Consider the following 22,295-nt stretch of genomic DNA (forward strand, 5'->3'; position numbering starts at 1 on the left):
TTTTAAAATGGCAGTTACCATAAATCTCTCGTTTGTTTCACTCCAACAATGTCCCTGAGTATTTGCCCCAAGGCCTCTAAGCATGGTTCTTGATAATGGAAGCTTCCAGGAGCTTGCCTCATTTCACTTGAAATCCAAAGTAACAGTGTTTTCATGATTTTTCTAGTGGAAACATCCCCTAGCCTTACAGGAAAGTATCTGGCAGAGTGTGCTCCTCTTGAGAAGGCTACAGGATTTCTGTAACAGCTCACTTTCTGTTACATGTTACATCTCACATTCTTACAGGGTCTCTAAACCTGTCATCTGTTATTTCTTTCTCTTCAGCTCTCTCTCTCTTTCAACCTCCTTATCTATTTTGTCAATTGGCTCACCCAATCTGTACTGTTTTTCTCTGTTACTGAAGCTGACTTAAGTGTTGCAGGCAAGACTCCCTCAGTCATTTTCAGACAGACCGTACAGTTCCTTCCCCACAATGTGATTCATCTCTACTTCCATACCTTAAAAAAGGTTTTGTCTGTTTTATTGCCAGATCACATTTCAAATTCTCATCACTTTCTGGTCAGTTTTCTTCTTTAGCTTTTTCAACTCAATACTAATTTCTCTCCAGGTTTTTTCCACCCATTGCACATCTGTGCTTTGTATCATTTCCCCCCAGACGCATTAGACATTTTTTAAGGTGAATTTAATTCTATTTTCTGCCTGCAAATATAACTTTTAGGTACTTTTATGTTATCCCTTTGTTCTCACAAGGTCTCCCAAATGTTTCCATTAGTATCAACAGCAGATTTCATAAAAAATCCTACGCTTTTTTTATGGGCCCCTAAATGTTACACACACCCCCCTTCCCCAGTATGACTTCATTTGGGAGCTAAAGATATTAAAATTTTTTCAACTCTCTTGATTCAAAGTCCAGCAAGGAACTCTCAAACCATTATCCTTTGTTCGTATTCACTATGATATGAGTTAGGTTGAAAAAAATGTTTCATACAAATGCTTTAGTCATAGGTCAAGTCTTCTCGGACTTGATCATAATTCAAAATAATAAAATAGAATGGGCTTTGGCATGCAGGATTTGTTCTTTTTAAAAAAATTTTTATTTAAAGATTTATTTTTTATTTACCCCCCCACCCCACCCCCATTGTCTGCTCTCTGTGTCCATTTGCTGTATGTTCTTCTGTCTGTTTGCATTCTTGTCAGTGGTACCGGGAATCTGTGTTTCTTTTTCTTGCATCATTTTGTTGCATCACCTCTCCGTGTGTGCAGCGCCACTCCTGGGCAGTCTGCAATTTTTTCGCGCGGGGCACACTCCATGTGCATGGGGCTTACCTATACAGGGGACGCTCCTGCATGGCAGGGCACTAGTTGCACGCATGAGCACTGCGCATGGGCCAGCTCACCACACGGGTCAGGAGGCCCTGGGTTTGAACCCTGAACCTCCCATATGGTAGGTGGACACTCTATCAGTTGAGTCAAATCTGCTTCCCAGGATTTGTTCTTTTGGCCACTCATATCAGACTTGCTGCTACTGATTCCATTCTCCTCTTCAGGGTTATCATCTTTATATTTTTAAATTTTCATGTGGTTATCATCTCATTCCCTACCCAGAGATGGCTCCCTCATCTTTCTGCTTGTTGTTTCCTTTCATTGTCTGCTTGTTGTGTCTGCTCATTTTCTTTAGAAGGCACCAGGAACCGAACCTAGGAACTCCCATGTGGGAGGTGGGTGTATAACTTCTTGAGCCACATCTACTCCCCTGTGGATATCATCTTAAACATGTCTCTTGTTTTACTTCAACTACCATCATTTCCAGATTCAACTTCTTGTTATTTCATTTCTTATCTCCAAAGTTGGTCTCACTTTTAGAAAATGAATGTTGCTTCCTTCAATAGCCATGAATACTTATCTCCCAAAGCTACTGGCAAATCCATGTATATTTTTCAAGTATTCACCTTCACTTTCCCGACTTTAATTAAAAGCTATTTTGTGTTGTTTTACTTTTCCAAGTTCAAATCCATTCTTTCCAACTTTTACATTAGCTAAGAATTCCTAAAATGAGAGCTATGAGTACACATGATTAAAGTTATCATCAATGTTTCAGTAGGCTATGATGGAAAAAGACCATTTCTTCCTTAAACCTTTCAAAAACTCCCCTCAAATTTTCTTATTAACTCATTAGACTTCAATGCCACTTTTCTTTGATCTTTGAATGACACATTGGATTTGTTTTCTTATTTCCACCACATAATTTTACTTTTTAAAAAGATATATGCTTACACGAAACCTTTGTAAATACATGGAATCTAATGTGTTATTTGGTGAAAGACATCAGAGAAAAAGGTCCCACACACTTTCTGAAGATCCTGGGATAGTTCCTCCAGGACATCTTAAGAGAATATAAAATTTAACAAGGGGCTCCCCTCTTCCCTGAACACCTATTTCTTAAATGAAGCCTTGGATTCATTCACACAAAACTTTCTCTGTGACATAAACCTTTTTAGCATTGATATGTTTTAGAACAGGAATGCTCTTTAATTCTCTGTTTGGTAACATTTAACCAATCATCAACCTCCCAAGGACCAAAGGACTTTTGGTAATTGATTGAAAATCACAAAGCAGATGTAGATGATAGAATTATTTATTTATTTATTTGTCTTTATTTTTTTAAATGTTACATTAAAAAAATAGGAGGTCTCCATATATTCCCCAACCTCCTCACCCCAATCCTCCCATAACAACAACCTCCTCCATCATCATGGGACGTTCACTGCACTTGGTGAATACATCTCTGAGCACTGCTGCACCTCATGGTCAATGGTTCACATCATAGCCCACACTCTCCCACAATCCATCCAGTGGGCCATGGGAGGACATACAATGTCAGGTAACTGTCCCTGCAGCACCACCCAGGACAACTCCAAGTCCCGAAAATGCCCCCACATCACATCTCTTCCTCCCACTCCCTACTCCCAGCAGGCACCATGGCCACTTTCTCTACACCAATGCCACATTTTCTTCAATTACTAATCACAATAGTTCATGAATAGAATATCAGTAAGTCCACTCTAATCCATACTCTATTCCTCCATCCTGTGGACCTTATAATGGTTGTGTCCACTCCACATCTATATCAAGAGGGGGCTTAGATTCTACATGGATGCTGAATGCAATTCTCCTGCTTTCAGTTGTAGGCACTCTTGGCTCCCTGGTGTGGTGGTTAACTTTCTTCACTTCCATGTTAGCTGAGTGGGGTAAGTCCAATAAACCAGAGTGTAGGAGTTGCAAGTCTTTTGAGGCTCAGGGCCTGGCTATCACAAGGACAGTCCAGAGATTCAAGTCCCCTGAGTATATACTAAACCCCAGCACCAACCACAGGTCCAGTAAAAGTAACAGGAGAGGCTTGTGAACAAAGATCACATCTGAGTCCAGCTCCATCACACAGGAACACAAACTCCAAAGTAGGGCCAACTGACATGGCACTGAACTCCATCTGCCATGACCATAGAACCTGTGGGTCTCTGTAGCCCTCAGAAGGGGTTGTATCTACTTTATCTGTCTCTGGGACTCTGTTGAGGTGTGCATAAGGGCGACCCCTCTGACAACCTCCCAGCTCTTTTTTGGAAACTCATAGCCATATAATCTCATTTGTCCTTTCCATTTCTCCCTTTTATTCAAGGTCAAAAAGCATTTTTAACTCCTGATATTATATGTAGGCTGAGATATTCTGCTGGTCTGAGTTGACCCTTTTATTCAAGGTCATTTTCTAGTTACATCATCAGCTGGTACTTGGTAGAGTTGACCCTTTTATTCAAGGTCATTTTCTACTTACATCATCAGCTGGTATTTGGTAGTAATCCCTCGGCACCAGGGAGGCTCATCTCTGGGAGTCATGTCCCACGCTGGGGGGAAGGCAATGCATTTACATGCTGAGTTTGGCTTCAAGACTGGCCACATTTGAGCAACACAGAGGCTCTCAGGAGGTAACTCTTAGGCACCCTGCAGCTTTAGGCCTAGTTCTTATTTCAGGCACACAGGCTCACAAGCATAGTCATTAGTATCAAGGGCTCATTGTTGGACCATCCTTCTTTTTTGGTCTTTGCCATTGCACTTGGGGGATTGTTGCTGTTCCATTAGGGAATGTGATAGAGCTCCCCTAGCTAGGAACTCAGCACTCCCTCAGTTGTCATTTTTAACTGTAACCACTATGAAAATATCCAAACATTTTTATGTACCCTGGATATATGCCCTGGAGAACTCCCTGCCAACCATGAGTCCCCTGTCAATAACATCCCGCACCAGTATTCCTCCCCTGCCATTCTGAACATCTCTGTGATTCAAAACTTCATCAAAAATGAAGCCTAATATATTGCCAGGTTCCATTAATAGCAAAATGGAATATAGTGATGAGTTTAAAGGTTAGATATAGAATACATACTACTTTAGAAAAATTAAGGTAAAAACAAATTGGGGTATCAAAAAATTAAAAAATGCAAAAGCTTTGCTTTTGATGTTTTGCCTTCCATCACTGCAATAAGTGTTGCCCTGTATGCAAATTGGCAAGGCAACTTCTTCCATCTTTTTCAGTGTCTACGTCTTTTCTTTTTCTTTGTTTTATTCCCTAATTATTAAGCTTGTCTTCACAAAAGTTTTAGATCACAATAAATCATATATATAATATATGGTACTCCTACATATCCAACATACAACACTTTGTCCCTTCCCCAGCAATGATCTTTTTACATGTTCATACTATATTTACTACAACTGATGTACAGATATTGAGACAATAGCTTTCAAACAAGGTAACACTTGGATTTACATTGTGGTTTATATTTTAGACTACACAATTTTCTAAATTTTTAGTTATCTTAAGTTTTACATTATGATTTACATTTTAGCCTATAGGCCCCTATACATTTTTGGTGTAATTAACATGTCCTATATCCATCCATGCATAATCTTATGGAACACCTCCATTGCCCACAGTTACATTGATTCCATCTATTCTATTCCTTTCTCCCCCTCCCCTCAGGGCCCACAGTGACAATCAATCTTCATTGCTTGAAAGGCCATGTTCAGAGATACTTGCAACAATGAGGGCTTGATATGCTCGACTGCCCTAACGCATTGGGAGCCACCATTTCTCTCGAGAGATACAATTCCCTCTATTTGAGAACATCAGTCCTCCCCAGGATGTGGGTATACCTTCACTCTCATTGTATGGGTCTCCATCCAATGATATAACCCACTATCACAAAATGAGCACACACACACTCCCTAGAAGCCTGTCCTGTGTCAGATTATCCCCTGTAAGCATCTTAAACAGGTAACCTTCCTTATTATATTTTTGAAAAAGTTTTCTCAACATTATACTCTCAACCAAATACCTGAAAATCTCCTGTGTTCATATGTTCCCCTACCCTCCCCCTAATTTCTTGGGCAATATTACCCATCCTCCCATCCCTAGCCCCCCTCAAGCCCGCAAAGCCCCACCCAAAGGTACCCTATGCCCCTATTTTATCCCTTCCTTGTACAAATATTTCCCTCCAGCTTATCATAGATTTCACCCATGTAGGTGTCAGCTCACAATCTTCCTCTACCCCCCAAATTCCTTTAAGTCAATCATCCAGTCTCTAGGTCTCTGAGGCTTGGTTTACTTATTTCATATCATTGAGGTCATGTAGTATTTGTCCTTCAATGCCTGGCTTGCTTCACTCAACATAAGGTTCTCAAGATTCATCCATGTTATCACATGTGTTTGTAGTGTATTTGTTCTTAAAGCTGAGTAGTATTCCATTGTATGTATATACCACATTTTATTTATCCATTCATCTGTTGATGGGCATTTGGGTAGATTCCAACTTTTGGCAATAGTGAATAGTGCTGCTATGAACATTGGTGTGCATATATCGGTTTGTGTCCTTGTTTTCAGTTCTACTGGGTATATACCCAGCAGTGGAATTGCTGGGTCATATGGCAAATGTATAGCTAGTTTTTTGAGAAACCACCACACTGTCCTCCAGAATGGCTGGATCCTTCTGCATTTCCACCAGCAGTGAATGAGTGTTCCCATTCCTCCATATCTTCTCCAGCATTTGTAGTCTTCTGTGTTGCCAATCTTATGGGAATAAGATGGTATCTCATTGTAGTTTTGATTTGCATTTCCCTAATAACTAGATTTGGAGCATTTTTTCATGTGCTTTTTGGCCATTTGTATTTCTTCTTTGGAGAAGTGTCTGTTTAAATCTTTTTTCCATTTTTTTAAATGGGTTGTTTGTCTTTTTTTTTTTTTAAGATTTATTTATTTATTTAATCCCCCCCTCCCTGGTCTGTTCTCTGTGTCTATTTGCTGCGTCTTCTTTGTCCGCTTCTGTTGTTGTCAGCGGCACAGGAATCTGTGTTTCTTTTGGTTGCGTTATCTTGTTGTGTCAGCTCTCCGTGTGTGCGGCACTATTCCTGGGTAGGCTGCACTTTCTTTTGCACTGGGCGGTCTGCTTACGGGGCGCACTCCTTTCTTTCGTGCTGGGTGGCTCTCCTTGGTGGGCACACTCCCTACGCATGGAGCTCCCCTACGCAGGGTACACCCCTGTGTGGCAGGGCACTCCTTGCGTGCATCAGCACTGTGCATGGGCCAGCTGCACATGGGTCAAGAAGGCCCAGGGTTTGAACCGTGGACCTCCCATGTGGTAAATGGATGCCCTAACAACTGGGCCAAGTCCGCCGCCGGGTTGTTTGTCTTTTTCTTTTCTTTTTTTTTTTTTTTAAAGATTTATTTTTATTTATTTAATTCCCCTCCCCTCCCCCGGTTGTCTGTTTTCTGTGTCTTTTTGCTGCGTCTTGTTTCTTTGTCCGCTTCTGTTGTCGTCAGCGGCAAGGGAAGTGTGGGCGGCGCCATTCCTCAGCAGGCTGCTCCCTCCTTCGCGCTGGGTGGCTCTCCTTATGGGTGCACTCCTTGCGTGTGGGGCTCCCCTACGCGGGGGACACCCCTGTGTGGCACGGCACTCCTTGCGCGCATCAGCACTGCGCATGGGCCAGCTCCACACGGGTCAAGGAGGCCCGGGGCTTGAACCGCGGGCCTCCCATGTGGTAGACGGACGCCCTAACCACTGAGCCAAAGTCCGTTTCCCATGTCTTTTTATTTTCAAGATATAGGAGTTCCTTATAGATGCAGGATATGCCTCCTATCAGATATACAGTTACCAAATATTTTCTCCCATTGTGTAGGCTCTTTTCACTTTCTTGACAAACTCCTTTGAGGTGCAGAAGGCTTTAATTTTGAGGAAGTCCCATTTATCTATTTGTTCTTTTGCTGCTCGTGCTTTGGGTGTGAAGTTCATGAAGCCATTTCCTATTACAAGGTCCTGTAGATGGCTCCCTACATTGCTTTCCAAAGTGTTTATGATCTTGGCTCTTATATTTAGGTCTTTGATCCATCTTGAGTTGATTTGTGTATAAGGTGTGAGTTGGTAATCCTCTTTCATTCTTTTACATATGGGTATCCAGTTCTCCAGGCAGATGATAGAATTTAATGAAAATCCATACTAAAACTCATTCACTTTTCCTGACAAATCTTTAAAAATTTACTTTTCCGGGATGTTAAAAAAAAAGAAAAGTAAAAAGACTAAAAGAAGGACACAAACAGTAACTTGAACATAAACCTGTATATTAGAAAGTAAGGTATTAACCTAGTATGTATACTTATACAATTGCTTGATGGAATAGGAAACTGGAAGTTGTCACACACACAAAAAAGACTTTTTAGAATAAGAATGACTACGACCTTGGTACTCAAAGTACAGACCAAGGATAGGAACACTTAGAAGCCTGTTAGAAATCCGAATTTGGGGCCTCATCCCAGAAGTACTCAATCCAAGCCTGCAGTTTAACAAGATTCCCAGGTGATTCAGAGGTTCATTGAACTCTGAGAAATACAAGTTGAGGAAAATCTTACCACTTTCTAGCAGTATGTCGTTGGGTCAGGTACTAAAGCATTTTGTGTCTCAGTTTTTCTTTTGTAATGAGTATAAATGATAACAGAAATGCTTACTATATACAGCAGCCAAACATTAGATGTGGTCATAATGTATGTTGTATAATGCCTGGCACATTCGCGGACTAGTAGCTATTATCGTTATTTTGCCATGAAGAAAAACTGTGAAGGTTGATTTCAAGGACTTTTATAAAAATATTAATCCTATAAAGTGAATATTTCCCAAAAGATATGATTTGTGCCTGGCTTTAGGACATAATTTTTTAAAAAAGAATATCTGTGAGATGATAATTTTGGCAAAACATGAAGAAATGGAATGAATTTCTTCAAAAGACCCACTATAGCATAGAGTAGATGTCAAATTCATTCAGAGTGAGGCAATTTTTTTCTTGCTACAGTAAGGGAAAGCCAGATTAATATTATTTAGAAAATATAAATGGAATGAAAGAGGCTTTTAATGAGATATGTTTTTAAGATATTTGGGGTATGTTTTTCACATGTCTGAAATCCCTGTATGGGACATTACCTTTCAGCTGAAATATCATGAATATACTTGACTTATGAGATAAAGGACCAAATATTTGGCTGAGGGAGCAAGGTGGAAGAAAGAGTGTAATCCTGACAAGGTGGAGAGATAAAAAGGACAGCTACACAGGTGCCCATGAACTGCCAGCACCTGGGCCACAACTCTCAGCAGATGTCATCCAGTTCCTAATCTAATTTCTCTGGCAAGAGACCTTTTCGTGTCCCAGAAAAGGCTTTTGGAGATAGAAAGGATTAAAAAAAATAATACTGTTAAGAAGTAAGGTTGCTGGGCTTGCACTTTACTAACCGGAATCCCTTTATCTTTCTTGAGAGCCCCCCAGATCTCTTTTATTCTAGGTCAGTAATTTAACACTCTCAGCTCTCAATTCAAAGCCTGTAATGACCTTGCTGTGCTGAATTATTATCCCAGGATACAGAAAAAGAGAGAGAGGGAGGGCAAAAACCCTAAAAACAACAGAGCCTTTTGATCAGAGTACTGAACTGCAACTCGCTGTAACTCAAGCTGCCCATTCTTATATGGCAGGAATTAAGGACTCCCCCTGCCAGGCAGGACCCTATTAAAAGACAATAGCTGTTTGAAAAGGATAAGCAAGTTGATATGGATATAATAGGCCACATATGGGGGTCCCTTTCTACTCTGAAATAAAGCTGCTCCTTAGAGTTGCGAGCTGGGAAATCCAGTATTCAGTAAGGGAGGGAGAGGACGTACATAATAGAAGAGAGTGCGTAGCCATGCAGAAATGCTTGAAGGTGCTCCAGGAAAAAGGGAGAAGGACTTTGGGGAGCCTGCAAAGACGAGCAGCAATCACTGATGACAGAGGCTTTTAGAATGACTAGGTGCTCTTCAGTCCCCAAGAGACTGTAGGGTCAGTGATGACAAAGTTTTGGCTGGAACCCATAGAGTGGTTCGTTTCTCTAAAGGGTTAACAATGATGAAAACAAAACAAAGTAGTAAGCTTTTGCCAGGAATGAGGCAGCTAGCAAAAAGCAATCCTCTCTGCCTTGTTTTAGACAATCTAACATGTCAACATGCTCAAAGGCTATGAATACCTACTAGGGCAGGGGTTCTTAACAAGGGGTCCATGAGCTTGAATCGAAATTCAAAAAAAAATTATTCTTGTAGGGACATATTGGTGCGAGTGTGATATATTTATTAAATAAGACACAGTATAGTGTGGACTTAGTAAGGGGGAGTCCATAGTTTTCACCTGACTGGCAAAGGGGTCTGTGGAATAAAAAAGGTTAAGAACACCTGATCTAGGGCCACTAAATATTCTTGTTGTTATATCTAAAGGGGTTAAAAAAAAAAAAAAAAAAGATAAAGGCCTACAAAATAGAGATAGTAGACCCCCAAGAAACTGCCTCTTGCCTTGCAAACTACATCCCTCTTCACACACAGAAAGGTAACTACAGGACACAGGACATTCGTTAATGGGTTTGCTTATCTATCACACAAATACTCTGCCCATTAACGATGATGACGTTTTGTAAGAATTTCCCAACCACTGTTTTAGCTATCTCCAAGATCTTGTTTGGGTATTAAAAACAATGATTTTTAAGAGTGACTCAAAGTATTTAAATGCAAGTGATCCCAAAAATAAATATATTAATCTAGGTGTTTATGGCTAAATTCTGAATTCTCAAATTCCCAAGCAAAACTATCAGATATTTTTCTTCCTTCTAACTACCATTTGCTAATTGCCAAATGAGCAGTTCTCCAGTTCCCATAGGGCACAATTAATAGGCTAGCTTGATGGAATTTACATCTAAAGAAAAAACACAGGATCTCCAACACTTGCTTGTTCCATTGAGGAGTCAACAGGGCATATTAGCAAATTAAAGGGTTGTGCTAATTAAAGAGAGGATCTAGACTCCTAAGGAAAAAAATGAGTGTTTTTTTCTCATATCACTAGGCTTAAGATCCCAAAATAAATACACTCTCTCCATAAAAAGTTATTAGAAATCATTGTTTCCATAAAATATTGCATTTCTAGACTACAGTCCAGTATGTACACTCCGCATCATTTCAACCAGAGTTATCATATTGGGAGGGAAGGATGAGTGATAGAGAGAGAATGTATCAAATTCCATGCACACAAGAAGCAGACTTGGCTCAGTGGATAGGGTGTCCACCTACCACATGGGAGGTCCGCGGTTCAAACCCTGGGCCTCCTTGACCTGTATAGAGCTGGCCCACATGCAGTGCTGATGTGTGCAAGGAGTGCCCTGCCACGCAGGGGTGCCCCCCGCGTAGGGGAGCCCATGCACAAGGAGTGCACCCTGTAAGGAGAGCCGCCCAGTTCAAAAGAAAGTGCCAGCCTGCCCAAGAATGGCGCCGCACACACGGAGAGTTGACACAGCAAGATGACGCAACAAAAAGAAACACAGATTCCTGTGCCGCTGACAACAACAGAAGCGGGCAAAGAAGAACACGCAGCAAATGGACACAGAGAACAGGCAACTGGGGCAGGGGCAGGGGCGGGGGCAGGAGCAGAGGGAGGAAGGGGAGAGAAATAAATACAATAAATCTTAAAAAAACAAAAAAAATTCCATGCTCATCCCCAATCCATGCCTTGGCATATGATGTCCATATTTTCACAGGCTCAAATTGGGACACATAGTCTAAAAAGTTTTACTTAGTGTGTGGGCCACTCCCAGGTGTAAGAAACAGCCTAAAGATACATATTAAAGTTTAATGACTGAATATATTTATTGGATTTTCTTTTTAAAATGTCATATTGCTTACTGATAAATTTTGAAAGATTTCTAGCCCATGTAATCTGAAAAGTAAATTTCATTATCCAGAACAGCACATGTAATATGATGCCATTTATGTAAAACTACATGTCTATGGGTAGATTATGTAAGAAGATAAGATGTTTAGAAAGATGCTCACTAAAATTGTAGTAGTGGGCATCTCAGAGTTTTGACATTTCAGGCAAGTTTTATTTCTTTGGACCAGTCTGATTTTTGCACATATATGATGCACATATATCATTTCTATACTCATACAAAAAAAAACAAGTTATTTTGATTATTTTCGAAGTGTACAATATAAGGTCAACACAGAAAAATCAATCATATTTCTATATACTAGCAATGCACAACTAGAATCCAAAATTTCTTAAAAGTACCATGTATAAGAGCTCTCCCAAAATGAGATAATTAGGTATAAATCTAACAAAACATATATATAATCTATATGCTAAAAACTACAGAATGCTGATGAGAGAAAACAAAGACCCAAATAAATGGATAGACATAATATGTTCATGGATTGGAAGACTAAACATAGTAAAGATGTTGATTGTCTCCAAATTGATCTACAGATTTAATGCAATTACAATAAAAATCCCAGAAGGATTTTAAACAAACTGATATTAAAATTTATATGGGGCTCGGGTTTGAAACAGAAAGCTCCTGAGTCCAGCCGGCCATCAATAAATCATTTTTCCTTCTCAAAAAAAAAAAAAAAAAAAAAATTATATGGAAAATCAAAGGAACTAGAACAGCTAAAAGAATTTTGAAAAAGAAAACTGGAAAAATAACACAAAGTGTAGCAGCAGTGAAGGGATAGGCATACAGACCAATGAAGCAAAGAGTTCAGAAACAGACCCACATATATATGGTCAATTAATTTTCAACAAAAGTAAAAGCAATTAAATGGAGATAAAATAATTTTGTCAACAGGTGAAAAAAAAAAACTTTGCCCTAAAACTCATACTTTATATAAAATTAAATAAAAATGGATTATAGTTTTAAATGTAAGACAAAACTACAAAACTTTCAAAACATATACAGAAGAAAATTTTCAAAATCTAGAATTATACAAAGAATTCTCAGGTATGATAACAAAAGCATGATCCTAAAAAGAAAAAAAAAGATAAACTGGACTTCATCAAAATTAAAAACTTTTGCTCTATACATGAGACTGTGAAGAGAATGAAAAAGTGAGCTACAGACTAGGAGAAAAGGTATGCGAATCACTTATCTGATAAAGGACTTTTTAAAAAATTTCTCTCCCCTTACCTCCCCTCCCCAGTTGTCTGCTCTCTGTGTCCATTCGCTGTGTGGTCTTCTGTAACCGCTTCTATCCTTATCAGTGGCACCAGGAATCTGTGTTTCTTTTTGTTGCCTCATCTTGCTGTGTCAGCTCTCCGTGTGTACGGCGATGTTCTTGGGCAGGCTGCGCTTTCTTTTGCACTGGGCGGCTCTCCTTCCGGGGCACACTCCTTGCTCATGGGGCTCCTCTACACGGGGGACACCCCTGCATGGCAGGGCACTCCTTGTGCGCATCAGCACTGTGTGTGGGCCAGCTCCACACGGGTCAGGAGGCCCAGGGTTTGAACCGCGGACCTCCCATGTGATAGGCGGATGCCCTATCCATTGGGCCAAGTCTGCTTCCCTGATAAAGGACTTTTATTCAGAATACATAAAGAACTCTCAAAATTCAATTGTAAGAAAATAAACAACCAATTTAAATATGGGACATGAATAGACACTTCAGCAAAGAAGATATATGATTTACAAATAAGAAGGTTTTCCAACATCATTAGCCTTATGAGAAATGTATGTTAAAACCACAATGAGGGAAGCGGATGTGGCTCAACTGATAGAGCATCTGACTACCATATGGAGGGTCCAGGGTTCTATACCCAAGGTTTCCTGACTCGTGTGGTAAGTTGGCCCATGCTCAGTGCTGTCGCGCACAAGGAGTGCTGTGCCATGCAGGGGCGCCCCTGTGTAGGGGAGCCCCACATGCTAGGAGAGCACCCCACAAGGAGAGTCACCCCCACGTGAAAAAAGCACAGCCTGCCCAGGAGGGGCACCACACACACAGAGAGCTGATGCAGCAAAATGATACAACAAAAAAGAGACGCAGTTTCCGAGTGCTGCCTAATAATACAAGCAGATGCAGAACACACAGCAAATGGACACAGAGAGCAGACAATGGGGGGGGGGGGCGGGGGAGGGAAGAGAAATAAATAAAAATAAATCTTTAAAAAAAAAACCCACAATGAGATACCTATTAGAATGACACTAAAATAAAAAATACTGATAATACCAAGTGTTGATGAGGTTACGAAGCAAGTGGAACGCTCATGGATTCTTGGTGGGAATGCAAACTGAGGTAGAAGGAGAGTATTGTGTAGAATCTTAAATGTTTGGTAGAACTCACCTTTGAAGCCATCCGGGCCTGGACTTTCTTTGCGAGATTATTTTTAACTACAAATTCAATTTATTTAATGAAGAGTCATTCAGCTTATTTATGTCTTCTTGAGCTAGTTTTAGTAATTTTCTATCTTTCAAGAAATTTGTCCATTTTACAAGTGGTCCAATTTATTGGTATAAAATTGTTCATAATATTTCCTTATTCTTTTTTAACAGCTACAGAATCTGTAATAATGTCATCTCTATCATTCATGATATTTGTAATTTGTGTCTTCTCTCTCTTTTTTTCTGGATAGTCTGACTCACAATTTTTCAATTTATTTATCTTCTCAAAGAACCAGCTATTGGGTTCAGTGGTTATCTCTATTGTTTTTCTATTTTCTTTCTTTGATTTCTATTTTGATCTTTATTATTTCCCTTTTCTTTTCTCTCTTAAATTGGTCTTCTTTTTCTAATTTTTCAAAGTAGAAGCTGAGATCATTAATTGAGATGCTACTTTTCTAATTTCTTGCTATGATTTTTGCTCTAAGAACTGTTTTAGCTGGTTTCACATGTTTTGATATGTTATTTTTCATCTTCATTCAGTTCAAAATTCTTTCTAATTTCCCTTTTGATTTCTTCTTTGGACCACAGATTATTCAGAAGTTCAGTGGTGCCCTGCATCCACTGATTCAGAATCTCCTGATTCACTTACCCATGGTTAACCATGGAAAAAAAAAACAGTGGAAAATTCCAGGGGAAAAAAAAAAAAAGAAAATAGTTCATAAGTTGTTATAGCCTGTATTCACTTGGTGGGCAGCTGGTGAAGTGTTCTCTAAATGCCAGTTGGGTCAGGTTGGTTAATAGCATTGTTTAAATCTTTCATGTCATTACTGATTTTTCTCTTTGTTCCATCAATTATTGGGAGAGGGGTGTTGAAGTCTCAACTGTAATTGTGATTTGTATTTTTCTCCTTGCAGTTATATGACTTTTTGTTCCTGTATTTATCCATTTTCATAAAAATATGCATTTTTTTCCAAATGGAAAATATGTACCAAACCTTGATAATAGGGGATGGAATTTCAAAGGACTGTCAATCTCTATGTTATGTATTTCTATAATGCTTGAATTTCTTGTGACTTTTGCAATCAGAAAAAAAGAGACAATTAAAATTTCTGGAATCCACATTTACTTTTCTCAGTTGTCCCTGCCTTATTGTAGTCTTCAACCTACTGTAATAGCCTCATACTTGGTATCCCTACCTCTATTTTTACCTCTTCAAGGATATAAACAGACCATTCTCTCTAAAAGAAAATTATTTTTAAAAGTTCTTTGTACTGTTATTACAACTTCTCAGTGTGTTTGAGACAGTTTAAAATAAAAAATTTAATAAAACAAAACAAGGGCAAAAAGAAAATGAGGGGTTAAAAATAACAACAATATGTGAAAAGACAGAAAGTAAAGAGATAAGTTGCAATGACTTAGCAGGCCTTAGAAAGCTGATTCCTAAGCTGGGAGTGGGGAATGCCAAGAAGAAACCTAATGTACATAACACAAACTTCCAGTAGAGGGTTGGTGGCAACACATATCTCTAGCACAGGTGAAGTAGAGTGCGGGTGGGGTTAAAACTGGAGAAGTGGATGAAGGACCCCATGATTCACTCCCCAACTTCACACAGACAGATTTTTACCCTTCCTATATTCAAGCAGAATAATAAAATTTACATATAATTCCAGAAACAACAGAAAAGATGTAAGGGAGTAAAAAAAGAAATAATTTAAGAAACATTTTTGGACCTGAAGGACATGAGTTCCCAGATTGGAAGGATACTTAAGTCTAGTATAAAGAATGAATATATATGCACACTGTAGCACTTTGATACTATCTATGAATTCTGAAAAAGAGATATTGATTAGGTTTCTAAACTGATCTGTTCCTCTGGGCATGATACCCTTTGATTTAAATTCAAAGACTTTAGGTTTACTTAATTAAATCAAGATTAGGGCTCTCATTCAACCACGTCATTAGGGCATGCAGGGTTGAGCCTCCGCCTTCTTAGTGGGCTACATAAACAGACGCTCAATCAAGAAAACAGAGGTAGACACATAGAGAGGATACACAGAGGGCAAGAGACAGCTCCATAGACATGGCAAAGTCCCCAGGAGGAGCAAGAGCCATTCACCTGATAGTTTACAGCTGACCTTGTGAAGAGAACAGAGAAGCTGAGCCCAGAAAGAAATGAGCCCTGGAAAGAGATGAACACTATGACAGCCTACAGCTGAGATAGGAAGAAGCTAGACCCCCAGAACTTTAAGAGGAAGGCTGAACCCTTGCAGATATGGCAGCTATCTTGCTTCAACACGTGGCAACAGACATTTGGTGAAAAAGTACCTCTTATGGCACCTTGAGTTGGACTTTTTTAGGGCCTTATGACTGTAAACTTCTACCCCAAATAAATACCCTTTATATAAGCCAACATATTTGTGGTACTTTGCATCAGCACCCTTTTTGGCTAATACACAAGGCAAATTATTACAAAACTTCAGAACAATGGAAATAACGAGAAGATTCTGAAAGCTTCCAGAGGAGAAACGAGAAGTTTCATATAAAGGATTAGGAATCAGAATGGTATCAAACTTCTCAGTGGTCAGACTGAAAGTTAGATGACTATGAAGTATTGCCTTTTAAAAATTAAGAGAAAGTAATTTCCACCCTAAAATTCTATAGCCAAACTAAGCTATCAAATTAAGTGTGAAGGCAGAATGAAGATATTTTCAGATTTTCTAAGCATTCTACCTCCATTTACACCTTTTCTCAGAAAGCTCCCACCAAATATACTCCACCAAAATTAGACAATAGGTCAAGTGTTCTGGTTGTCTTTTTCTGCAAAACAAACCATCCTATAACTTAGCAGTTTAAAACCATTTTATCTTATCTCATGTATTCTATGGATCAGGGCTCAGTAGGACAATTCTGCTTCTTATGGAATTGATTACACTCACTCATGGTTCTCAGCTAGTGGGTAGGCTGTTATGGAGTGTACAAAGACACTTTGCTCACTTATCTAGGGCTTTGGCAGAGATGGCTTGAAGGCTGGGCTCAGTTGAGACTTTTTTCCCCCCGCCCTGCTGTTCTTGTTTTCTGGGTCCATTTGCTGTGTGATCTTCTGTATCTATTTCTCTTTTTGTCTTCTCTTCTTGTCTTTATCCTCTAGGATTCACTGGGATTCAATCCTGGGGACCTCTGATGTGGAGAGAGGTTCCCTGTCAATTGTACGACTTCAGTTCCTAGTCTCTCCTGCACTTACCCTTGACTCTCTCCTTTGTCTCTCTTTTGTTGCACCATCACCTTGCTGCGTGACTCACTTGCATGGGCACTGGCTTACCACATGGGCACTCAGCTTGTTCCGTGGGCACGTGGCTAGCACACAGGCACTGGCTCATCATGCAGGCACTTGAGTGGGCACTTGGTTCACCATGTGGGCCCTTGGCTTGCCACATGGGTACTTGCGTAGGCACTAGGCTCACTGTACAGGCATTCGGCTTGCTAGGTGGGCATGCAGCTCGCCACATGGGCACTTGCCTGGGCATTTGGCTCACCACGAGGGCACTTGGATTACCATGTGGGCACTCAGCTCACCATGCAGGCACTGGCTTGCTGAGCAGGCACACTTTCTCTTCTTTTTCACCAGGAAGCCCCTGGGATCAAACCTGGGTCCTCCCATATGGGAGGTGGAGGCTTTATCACTTGAGCCACATCCACTCAGTCCCTTAACTGAGACTCTTACCAGAGCACCTACACGTGGCCTCACCAACATGGCAGTCCCAGGGTAACCAGTCTTCTTACTTGGCAGGTGGCTTCACCCAGAGCACCTATCCCATGAACACCAGGCAGAAACTGCTGTCCTTTCCTGGACCTGACCTCAAAGTCATGCAATGTCACTTCTGTATTTTATTGATTCCATAAAATCATAAACCCAGATTCAGGGGAAAGGAAAGGGAATTGTATTCCACATTTTTTGGGGTGTGGCAAGATCAATTTGTAGAAGAGTACACAGAATAAGAAATATTGTTGCAGCCATCTTTGGAAAATATAATCTGCCACAGTGGCCCTCTGTGTAGCAGTTTGATATTGTTTATGAATTCCAAAAATAGATATTGGATTATGCTTGTAAACTGGTCTGTTCCTCTGAGAATATTAGATTGTATTAAGAGGTTTTACTTTTGCTTGATTAAATTATGGTTAGGGCTTTGATTGAGCCATTTCAATAGGACATTGAGTCCCTGTCCGCTTGGTGGGTTGGGACTCTCAGGAAAACAATTTGACAGAGGAGAAAGTAGAGTTTTTGAATGCTGGAGCCCTGGGAAGTAAACACACAGGAGAAGAAGAGAGGAGTAGAGATGGCAGAGGCCCTGGGAAGAGAGAAAGTCTAATAGTCTGTAGCTGACATCATGGGGAGAACAGACCAGCTGAGCCCAGAGAGAACAAGCCCTGAAAGAGAGATGAGACTTATCCCAGTCTACAGCTGATATTGGAAGAAGCTGGGACCATGGAAGCTGGGACCATGGGAAGAGGAAGAGGAAGGCTGGACCCTTGCAGATGTTGGCAGCCATCTTGCTCCAACTCTTGGCAACAGATTTTAGTGAGGGAAGTAACTTACACTTTATGGCCTAGTAACTGTAAGCGTCTACCCCAAATAAATACCCTTTATAAAAGCCAATAGATTTCTGTATTTTGCATCAGCACCCTTTTGACTGAATAATACAGGCTGCAACAATTCACATCCCTCCCAAATGCAAAATGCACCCTGCCCCACAACATCCCCAAAGTCTAATTCTTTTACAGCATCAACCCAAACTTCAGGATCTTGTCATATAAATCAGGTATGTCTAGATGAAGTTCTTCAAGGGCAATTTCTTGGATATAGCTCATCAAGTATGGTTCCTCTCCTTCAGAATATATGCAAACTAAAGAGACAAATCACATGCCCCCACATACACAGTATGCACAATGGTGACACAAGGATAGAATAACTGCAATAGATACTTCCATTTAAAAAGTGGGGGAATGGGAGGCATATCTAATCATGGGTCCATTGCAGCTATGAAATTTATCCAGGCCACATCCTTGATTTGAGCCCAGCTCCACTCCCTGGTACAGATTTTCCATAGCTCGTGACTCTATACATTGGGCTCTTGGTTCCACTGTCTGAATCTAGAAAAATAGACTTACTTTGCAGCTGAGTGACTTTCTCAGCCTTCTTCCTGCCCACAGAAGTCTAGGGTCCAAAATCTGCTTCTTATTTTGTATTGTCTCTGTTCCTTTTAGTCTAAGCTTCTTCCACCATTACAATTCTTTAAAAAGAAAAAAACCATGTTTTTTCTATCAATTTTATTGGGGTTTGCACCATTAGACAACAGTTATACCCACAAATCTTTTTGAGGCAGGCCCTTCTCTATCTTGGGCTCCCTATCAGGCTGTTTTGGAACAATACCCTTAGGGTCCTTAAAAGGACTTGTGTACATCCAAAAGAAGTTCATAAAAAATAATTTAAAATTTTTCAGAAAAAAGGTGAGAGGATTCTGGGAGAGACTTTATCAAGAAGGTAAAACTAAGAGGGAAGAAATAGAAACAAATGTTAATGTACTTGCTTCATCAAAATCCTGACAGTTAACAGACGGTACACTAAAAAAAGGTAACCAAAGTTTAAAAAAGAAACTATTTACAAAAGTGTGGACAAGCTTAAGGAAAACCAAAAAGGATGAGTATAGTACCCAGGACTAGCAACAATAGAAATAAGAATTCATAATTACCCTTACTTAGGTCTGAAGAGTTGGAGTGGTGAGAGGGTTTCTTGAATCTGGAGAAAACAGAGACCACACAACATGAGCTGTGACCTTCCGTAGGAGAACAGAGCCAACCCTAATCCACAGGAAACTAGCAGGGATAGAAACAAGGGAATACATACTCCACTTTCACTCTCTTCCTGCCTGCCAATCTCCTGCCAAAACCTCCCGCCAAAACCTCCCGCTGGCTTTAACACAAATGGAAACCATAGGGCAAGGGAGCCTATGGATTAAAGTCCCTTCAGGTCAGTCCCCCCAGAATAGAAAGGGAGAGTAGATCTGGAGGGACAGATGGAAAATAGACAGCACAATAGTAAAGGGAGATTCATTCAATTTGAATAGACCTTGAAGATAAATTGGTGACAAATTCATAGGAAAAAGAAAGTCAATTATTAATCCTAGGGGCAGAAAGTTGTACAACATGACTCAGGTATCAATAGTGCTTATGCTGTTATAAAAGGTAAACACTAAGTACTGGTATAACCAAAATCATAATATAAATATATTGGGAGGTTGGGGGATAAATTAAAGTACGTAAGTATAGTAAGGTGTGTTTAAGGGAATTAGATTTCTGGGGAGCACAGGCACAAAATGGTAGAGTAGGAAGTTTTACAAATTAATCCCTCTTCTAGAAAATTTAAAGAGTTGGAAAAAAAAAAAAGAGACCGGAATTCACTACATGGTAACCTTGGACCATAATGGACACTTAAAACAACTACAGGAGTGTCGTAGGAAGTGAGAAGCTGCCAACAATTCAGCTTTTGTTAAGTGAAAGCATGAACCAGTGACTAATCCTTGTTGCTCAGCCCCATGGCAGCAGCAGTTAAAATGGCTGCAATGGCAATGTGGCCAGGATTCCAGGAGTAGGCTGAGGTCAGGGTTTCTTCTTCGTCTCTCTGGTGTTGTTGGGTTTGGTAGATCCCTGAGGCCCAGCACAGACATTAGCCATGGTTTCTTACAGAAACAGCATCTTCTGGCCTTATACCAGCATCTACAAGGAGATATAGAGCCAGTGCAGTTCTTTGTCTTTTTTCTTTTTGGTTGGTTGGCTTTTTTCTTTCTGTTTTATATTTTGGGTCTGGTGGATCCCTGAGGGACAAGAAAAGATGCTAGTTTAGGTTTCAGCCTCAAAAGCATCAGTTTCTGGCTTCTCAATGGCACAGAACAAGAGATTGGAGAGGCAGTACACATCATTATTTTTTTCTTTTATTTCTTTTGTGTGTGTGTATTTGGTTTTTTTCTTTTCTTCCTGTTCCAGGCCCCTCTTTCCCCCTCCTTCTGGTTTTTTTTTTTTCCTTCTTGTTCTTAGTCTGGAAGAACTAAATTTCAAGAGTGACTACAGGGAAGAGGATTTGGCTCAACAGATAGAGCATCTACCTATCACACGGGAGGTCCAGGGTTCAAACCCAGGGCCTCCTGACCAGTGTGATGAGCTGGCCCACACATAGTGCTGATGCACACAAGGAGTGCTGTGTCACACAGGGGTGTCCCCAGCGTAGGGGAGCCCCACGTGCGAGGAGTGCACCCCGTAAGGAGAGCTGCCCAGCGTGAAAAAAGTACAGCCTGCCCAGGAGAGGAGCCGCATACATGGAGAGCTGACATAGCAAGAAGACGCAACAAGAAAAAAAAGTGACACAGATTCCCAGTGCCACTGACAAGGATACAAGCAGACACAGAAGAACACAGAGCAAATGTTTAACACAGAAAGCAGACAACTGGGGAGGGGGGGAAGGAGAGAGAAATAAATAAATAATAAATCTTTAAAAAAAAAAGTGACTACAACATAATATTTAGAATATCTAATTCTCAGCAAAAAAAAAAAAATTATAAAACATACAAGGAGACAGGAAAACATCAATCAATCACAGGAAAAAAGAATTTGATGGAAAATATTCCAGAGAAAGCAAAGTCTCTAGAATTACTAATCAAAGATCTTAGAACAACTTTCATAAATAGGATCAATGAACTAAAGGAAAACACGGACAAAGAACTAAAGAAAATCAGGAAAATAATATATGAACAAAACGAGAATTTCAATAGTGAGATCAAAATTATAAAAAGAACAAAAAGGAAATGGTGGAACTCAAAAATACCATAACTGAAGTGAAAATTTCAATACAGGGGTTCAAGAGCAGTTTGGAGAAGGAAGAAGAAAGGATCAGCAAACTTGAAGACAAAACAATTGAAGTTGTCCAAATTGAGAAAAAGAAAGAAGAAGGGAGGGAGGGAGGGAAGGAGGAAGGAAGGAAGGGAGAGAGGGAGGGGAATAGGGAGGAACAGAGCCTGAGGAATCTGTAGGAGTAAGCACACCAATATATGCATCATAGGAGTCCCAGAAGGAGGGGAGAGAGATAAAGGGCCAGAAAAAAATATTTGAAGAAATAATGGCAAAAAACTTCCCAAATCTGATGAAAGTTATAAATATGCAAATCCAAGGCTCCGTGAATGCCAAGCTGGAAGAATCCAAACAAAGCTACACTGATACACATTATGATCAAACTGTCCAATGCCTAAGACAAAGACAGAATCTTAACAGTTAAGAGGCAAGTGATGTGTCACAGGTAAGGAATCCTTAATAGGATTAACATCCAATTTCTCAACAGAAATCATGAAGGCCGGAGATGGTGGGAGAACATATTTCAAGTGCTGAAAGAAAAAACTTTTACCCCAGAAATAACATACCACCAAAGTTGTCCTTCAGAAATGAGGAAGAAATTATAAGACATTTCTGGGAAAATAAAAACTGAGGGAGTTCATTACCACTA

General features: G+C 40.1%; 1 protein-coding gene and 1 long non-coding RNA gene across 3 annotated transcripts in view; both read right to left on the bottom strand.

Moving 5' to 3' along the window:
• Window positions 1-22,295, bottom strand: part of CSTPP1 (centriolar satellite-associated tubulin polyglutamylase complex regulator 1) — a 241,914-nt gene that overhangs the window by 132,419 nt on the left and 87,200 nt on the right. The window lies entirely within an intron of this gene.
• LOC139439814 (uncharacterized) lies at window positions 18,949-20,605 on the bottom strand. Its single transcript, XR_011649908.1, has 3 exons — window positions 20,490-20,605; window positions 19,504-19,544; window positions 18,949-19,038 (listed from the first exon to the last, which is right to left on the bottom strand). It is a non-coding gene; the product is annotated as an uncharacterized lncRNA (long non-coding RNA).

Source organism: Dasypus novemcinctus, chromosome 10 (assembly GCF_030445035.2).
Source record: "Dasypus novemcinctus isolate mDasNov1 chromosome 10, mDasNov1.1.hap2, whole genome shotgun sequence".
NCBI classification, from domain to species: Eukaryota; Metazoa; Chordata; class Mammalia; order Cingulata; family Dasypodidae; genus Dasypus; species Dasypus novemcinctus.